At 39.6% G+C, this 7641-nt stretch overlaps 1 pseudogene across 1 annotated transcript in view; it reads left to right on the plus strand.

The window, feature by feature from the left end:
* The window catches only part of LOC147737481 (uncharacterized), a 55886-nt pseudogene extending 49014 nt beyond the window's left edge, over positions 1 to 6872 (plus strand). The window contains exon 2 of the transcript XR_015298484.1: positions 295 to 6872. The product of XR_015298484.1 is annotated as an uncharacterized LOC147737481 (transcript). The remainder of the gene's footprint in view (positions 1 to 294) is intronic.
* The last annotated feature ends 769 nt before the right edge of the window (positions 6873 to 7641 follow it).

The raw sequence follows: 7641 nt of genomic DNA on the forward strand, positions 1-7641 counted from the left end.
TCTGAAAACCAATTAAGAGTAGTGTTCAAAGGTCACCGACCTAAAGAGGCTTTACCTCGAAACTGGGCTATTGTGATCTGGATTTATGAGTGTCAGCAGCGTCCTCCTAACCGGCAAGGACACTGTATTTTACTTTTAGGCTTCAACTGTGATATCAGACATCAGTATATGTTCTGCAGCTTTCCCCCCTCAGTGTCTCTCCCCTCTTTACAGTAGCTCCTTCCTCATCCCACGTTTCTGTCTTTTAGCCACCTGGCTGTGACAAACTCACAGACATTTGTTTCTCATTTACAGAATCAAGGAGCTGATGAACAGACCTAAAGGCCCCCTGCATCCAAATACTCCTGATCAGCATTACCAGAAGAAAAAACTGTATCCGTGTGAAGAGTCTGCAAAAACATCCACTTGGAAGCTTGATCTGTTCACACGCTATACAATACATTCTGGGGAAAAAACAGTGAACTAGCTTAAGGAAGACCTTCATACAGAGCGCATCTTTAGGGACAGTTTGATGCTCCATACCATGAATAATCTTTATCATTCTACGGAGTGAGAAATGTTTGCTTAGAGCTTGCATCGATATGATCCTCAGAGGTTTTGTTCTGGCAAGAAACCATATTTTTGTACAGAGTCGGAGAAAAGTGTCACTCAGAGCTCATATCTGTACATGTATCAGATGATCCATACGAGACTGAAGCATAGATGTGCACGGAGTGTGACATCATTTTCATTGTAATATCAGCTTAGGGCAAGCATCAGAATATCCATACTCTAGAGAAACTATACCATTGTAAAGAGGATTAGAAGAGCTTGACTCACCAACAAAATCAGGTGACTTACCATAGGTTGCTTATATGGGAGACATCGTAGTGTACATACCTTGAGGAAAGCTGCAGTACGGGCTCTACGGGCTCTTTGTTACACAGGCATCAAAATGTTTGTTCTGAGTATATGTCATACCAGTGTATGGAATGTGGGAAAAGTTTCACTGAGATAAAAAGCATCAGAGAATTCATTGAGGTGAGAAATATCATCAGTGAGAAACACTTTGATGTGCAGAGCACACTGTTACATCATAGGGTTTCTCACCAGTATGGATTCTATCTGTACTGAATAAGGACCGGCTTCACTTGTAAGACAAATATGTTAAGTCACCAAAGAATCCTCACTGGTGAGAAAGCCTGCTGGTGCACAGAATGTGGGGAACACTTCACTCTGACAAGCGCACTAATCACACATCAGATAATCCATACTGGTGAGAACCCCTACAAATGCACTGAATGTGGAAAAAGCTTCAGTGAGCAGCGTCGGCTGGTGAAGCATCGGAAAATCCATGCTGGTGAGAAACCCTTTCAATGTTTAGAATGTGGAAAAAGCTTCACTCGGGCACGTGCACTGCTTGTTCATCAGAGAATCCATACTGGTGAGAAACCCTATCAGTGTACCGAATGTGGGAGAAGCTTCAGTGTGAAGCACACCTTGAAGCAACATCAGAGACTCCATACTGGTGAAAAACCCTTTCAATGTACAGAATGTGGGAAAAGCTTCCCTCAAGCAAGTGCACTGCTTTATCATCAGAGAATCCATACTGGTGAGAAACCGTACCACTGTGCTGAATGTGGCAAAAGCTTCAGTGTAAAACACACCTTGGTGCAGCATCAGAGAATCCATACTGGTGAGAAACCCATTCAATGTACAGAATGTGGAAAACGCTTCCGTATAAAGAGCACACTGTTATCACACCAGAGAATCCATACTGGTGAGAAACCCATTCAGTGTACAGAATGTGGGAAAAGCTTCACTCAAGCGAGCAACCTGCTAGTACATCAGAGAATTCATACTGGAGAGAAATCCAATCAATGTACAGAATGTGGGGAAAAGTTCACTCAGAAGGGAAGCCTTTTGGCACATCAGAGAATCCATACTGGTGAGAAACCGTACCACTGTGCTGAATGTGGCAAAAGCTTCAGTGTAAAGCACACCTTGGTGCGGCATCAGAGAATTCATACCGGTGAAAATCCCTATCAATGTACCAAATGTGGAGAGCGCTTCCGTATAAAGAGCATACTGCTGTCACACCAGAGAATCCATACTGGTGAGAAACCCATTCAGTGTACAGAATGTGGGAGAAGCTTCAGTATGACGTACAAGCTGGTGCAGCATCAGAAAATCCATACTGGCGAGAAACCCTACCACTGTGCTCATTGTGACAAAAGCTTCAGTGAGAAGTACACCTTGAAGCGGCATCAGAGAATCCATACTAGTGAGAAACCCTACCACTGTGCTGAATGTGACAAATGTTTCAGTGTGAAGTGGAACCTGGTGCAGCATCAGAGAATCCATGCAGGTGAGAAACCATTTCAGTGTACAGAGTGTGGAAAAGGCTTTAGTGTAAAGAGAAAACTATTGTCACATCAGAGAATCCATACTGATGAGAATCCCTATCAATGTACAGAATGTGGGAAAGGCTATTTTCATAGATCCACTTTGTTGATACATCAGAGAACGCATACTGGTGAGAAACCCTTTCAGTGTACAGAATGTGGGAGAAGCTTCAGTGTGAAGTACAACCTGATGCAGCATCAGAGAATCCATACAGGTGAGAAACCCTTTCAATGTACAGAGTGTGGAAAAGGCTTCAGTGTAAAGAGATCACTGTTGTCACACCAGAGAATCCATACTGGTGACAACCATTTCCAAGTACAGAATGCAAAAGAAGCTTCACTCTGAAGAAAATGCTTTTGGTACATCAGAGAATCCATACTGGTGAAAACCCCACAACTGCACAGAATGTGGAAAATGATTTATTGAGAGCGGAGAACTGGTGAAGCATCAGAGTCCATACTGGTGAGAAACCATATCATTGTAGAAAGTGTGAGAAAAGATTCACTCTTATGAAAAATATGTTAAGCCATCAAAGAATCTACACTAAAAACCCTATTTTATTTTATTTAAATATTTTTATTGGGATTTCAGGTGCATTACAAAGAGACATAAAAAATTCATTTACACAAAACACGTTTCCTCTATGTCTACTATTGTATTTATCATCAATTGTATGTATTTGACCTTCTGCCTCAACCTTGTATATAGTGTTTTGCGTAAATGAATTTTTAATGTCTCTTTGTAATGCACCTGAAAACCCCTATTTGTGAGCAGAATGTGGAAAATGCTTCAATCTGAACAGCACACTGTTAAGATATCAATAATCCATACAGTGGAGAATCTGAATAAAGTTACAGATTGTAGGAAAAACTTCACTCAAAGGAAGGTCTGTTCCAGCATTGGAGGACACCTACTTAGTCAAAGGCGGATGTAGTGTGGGAAATGTGAGAGTAATCCACACTGCAGAGAAACCCTCTTTGGGCACATCATTTGGGAAAAGTTTCACTCAGACAAGCAAACTGTTCACACATCAGATGATCCATACTGGTGAGAAACCCTACCACTGCACAGAATGTGATAAAAGCTGCAGTAAGAAGTGAAACCTAGTAACTTTGAAGAAACTATCTCTCCAAACTGAATTTAACATCCAGGAGCTTCAGCGATGACAGTCTATGGGATTCCCTGACTGGCGTATTGCAACATAATAAGTCAAGCACATTTTGGAACATAATCTCTCCAAGCATGAGTGCAGTCAGGAAATTTGTTTCATGTCCAATCTCACATTACGATTTGTAATCTTACAATTAGGAGTTGTATAAAAATTGTTAGGCGTAGTAAAATGATGGAACTTGAAATACTTGGACATTTTCAGAGTGGCCTCCTAAAAGAATAACAGTTACAACAACTAAGAAAGGCTGAAAATTGTCATGGTCAGGAAGCGAAGACCTCATGAAATGCACATATTTATTCTTAGTATGGTAGGATATCTTGCTGCAGTTAAAGTTCATTGTAGGGCCGCTGCACTGCACTGAATCAATTGCTCTGCCGTAAGGCTTACGGTCAAATAACAGGAGGCGCTGGTGGTTGTAGCTGAAAATGGGGCCAATCCTGTGCCTGAACCTAGAGGCCTGTGGGGACAAAGACACAAGATGTTGTGATCTCCAAGGAGGGGAAACACCATTTACTCTCATCCACCTGTACTATTCTTGCCCCTCGTCTGCTGCAGGTGCGGTATTGATCCAGCTACTCAGTGGCAGAGATAGACAGTGACCAACCTCGGACCTCGCTTTGGGGAGGTAGTATGCTGTTTTTTGGGATGCCCAGGGGTGTCCTTATGCGAGTTCAAGTGCATTGCCCATTATCATTAACCTGGTTGGTGTCTTTTTTGAGGTGGTGCTAGACAGAGATCCCTAGATAATCATTGTAATGTTTGCTAGTTTATCAGCCTTTCTCTTGTCAGTGGCATGAGCAATGTGACATCACTGTTTAGCATGAGAAGGGTTTCAGGTCCTATCTGTTTTTCCTACAGGCTGTCTCACCATGACATATGGCGGAAAGCCATCGGAGATGGAGATTTGGTGATTGTCTCCTTGGCACACAATGCTATTCCCCACTTAAGGGAATATGGTAAGGTGAATGTATGGTGTGGCAGGGAGTGTGGTGGTGCACCCATCTGTCATACCTTGTGGAGATCTGATTGAGGAGAGGGGCCTGCACACTCCAGAGGAGAGCTGGTCTTCAGTTAAAGTTTATATGAGACAATAGAGCCACAGAAGAGGATGGTGTGCTTGTCCCCCTTGTGTGTAGACTACCTCATCCCCGACTTTGCGGTCAGCCATACCATGCATTGGCTTTTTAGGTTGTTTAGCCACCCTTAGCCACCCTTATTGGCTTCAAAGTGAGGATGGTTGGTCGTGGTGGTCGAAGAGTGTGGGGAAAATTTGAAGAGAGGGGGCTCTGATGCGACTTGTGGCCCTGTGAATGCTGTGGCATAATCCTTCCACTGTCAAGTGATAGACGTCAGTGTTATCAGAGTAGATTATTATTGATTGTTAAACAGGTGTTTGACAAATGGAGAAATGACAAATGGCCACACAAATATTAAGGTCTAATGAGGTTTGCATCAAGTCTAAGGGAACAGGAAAAATTCCCAAGCAATGTATACAGGATGTACAAGTCTCTCAGGTGAATAAGGAAGATGAATCTGGAGGGAAAAAAAGCTGACTCCTAAAAGAAAGATACTAGATCTCCTTTACCAAGTTTCATAAGAAACTTTGTGTCCAAGTATTTCCTCTCAGCTAATGATGGAAAGACAATCCACCAGAGTATCCCAGTAGATACTACAGCAAAAGCAAGTGGTGATTTAGGGGCACAAAACAGTGTGGATATCATCAGAACAGAAGTAGAAGCTGATGTTCAAAGCACATGAAATTATTGTAGATGCCACACTAAGCTGCAATAAGTGGAGTCTATGGTGAATAAATCTCTCCCTCCTTATTCTCAACCGGTTAAACTATAAATCCAACAATGTCCTCTGCCTCATTGAGTGTAATAGTGCTTATGCAAGGCACTCTAAAAATAATTTTAGAAGTGCTGGTTGTACTAGATAAGAATCAACAGTACCAAATAAAAATCAACAGTCCCACACATTTCAACAGCAAAATATAACTGGGGAATTACAAAATGTGAACATTTGCTGACTTCCTTCAATAAGACAAGTAAACAAGTCTCTAGAAAACTTGCATAATGTTTTGTCAGGAAATTTGGTAGAAGACCATGTTTCAGATGTCGATATTGCCTTAGATGACTTAACTAATAATTATTTAGGAGGAAATGGGACGGAACATGTCTCTTAGTGGCCAATGGTGGTTAGCTTGCACTTTCTAACAGTGGGTAACGGAACCTCTCCTCAAACTTTAATCTGTCCTATTTGTGAAATCAAAGGAAATTGCATCAGCAGGGGCACAGAACATTGAAAAAAGCGCCTCTGTGCAAAAAGTGGCAGGCAAGAGAAGAATAAAGAGTGGTTAATTCCAGCAATTCTCTGTGCCATATTTTAAGTGGAGCTAATTTGGATACTTGTAAACTAATTTTTGAACTTGACTGGCTCTCCTTGCACTGTGTTATATAGATCTAAAATTCTTTATTTTAATGTATTGAATTATGATTCATTTTAAACTTCAACCATGCTATAGATCTCTAAAACGTACCAAAGACTTATTTTCCTAAACTATGTTCATACTGAATGAACTTATTTATTTATATTTGAGGTATTTGTCGAATGGGAGTGAATTGGTTCCATGGGAAGTACTTTTGAAATATTATTTTAAGTTTACTAAAACCGTAGATTAATCTGTAATTTAGAACGGGTATTATTAATGCCTAAAATCAATACATACCATTAATAGAAATCTGGTGTGAATCTGTATTATCAATGACTGATGCTCCTGTACATGATTAAATTGTCATTTCCTAGAATGATCTAAATTGTAGGTGTTAATTTTGGGATCATTCAGAGCAATTAATACAATAGCAAAGTTTAAAAAAATTAATAAATATTTGATTTGTTGAGTAATTTGTTTTATGGTATGGATAAAGTAATGTTTATCACAAGCAACTGTCATTACAATAAATCTTTCTAATTTAACAGCTGTGAAAAAGCCTTTTTGTTGTGAAACAGTTGTTGGCTGTGGTAGTATCGAAGTAAACATTACATTCACATGTGTGAATATTATGAAAAGGAAGAGTTGAAATAGTGTCATTGTCTTCAATCTTTGACTTGAAGAGACAATTGGAACAATAAAGAGATTAAGACATGGACGACTGACAACGTGTTATACTGCACTTTATTTGACTAATTTTCTCAGCAAATCTTTTAAATGTATACCATGTTATCCTCCTACAGGAGATTTAGCTCCAAGAGAACCCGAATATTGATTGTATCATTTCAATATGTAAACTCAGCCATGTTAGGTGATACGGTTGATTATGTGGAGACCTTTTAACGTTTATTTACACACAAAAAATAAGAAAGGTAAGAAGGATAGAAAGTATAAGTATGTGGGCACAAATATCAGTGGTTGAAATTCAGGTAAAACAAAATCGAACTGAAATGTTACTCTTAGCTAATGTATATCTCCATAAGGATATAAAGTCAGTTGTATAATATCCCTCTCACTAACTATTCAGCTGTTGCATCCTCAATTGAGTCCAGCATTATCTGTGATTGGTTGAGCAGAAGTGGCTTAATCAGCTTAAATGGCCGCTCTGCCCATGTTAATCCAGCTAGTTCGACTTTTAGGTTTGCACTCATCACTATTCAGTTGACTGTGATACATTTAACCTATGTTGTCATTTTAATATAATGCATTGTGAAGGAAGTGGTTTGGAGTTTTACAAGGACCACTTATATTAAAGGAATCATTTTTAACAGAAAAGGTTTTATTTCTGAATGTGTTTCTTGTCTGTATTTATTTTTGAAAGCAGAAAAATACAGAATATTGTGCTTTTCGTGAGTGACATTTGACACTGCCCTGTATGAATTCCAAACCAACATCTGAATGCAAAAACAGCACAGGAGTCAAAAAACAGGATGGGATTTCCTTAAATGTAGGCATATGCTAACATATATTTCTATATATTTCTATATATTGGTAATATTTACATGTGGGTGTAGTGTTCTGCTATAATGACTGCTTAATTTGCTCAAAGGCAACAGGCATTAAAGTATGAGTGCATATTTATCAGTAAAATAAA

The sequence above is a fragment of the Lissotriton vulgaris genome, chromosome 1_1, assembly GCF_964263255.1.
Source record: "Lissotriton vulgaris chromosome 1_1, aLisVul1.2, whole genome shotgun sequence".
In the NCBI taxonomy this organism is placed as follows: Eukaryota; Metazoa; Chordata; class Amphibia; order Caudata; family Salamandridae; genus Lissotriton; species Lissotriton vulgaris.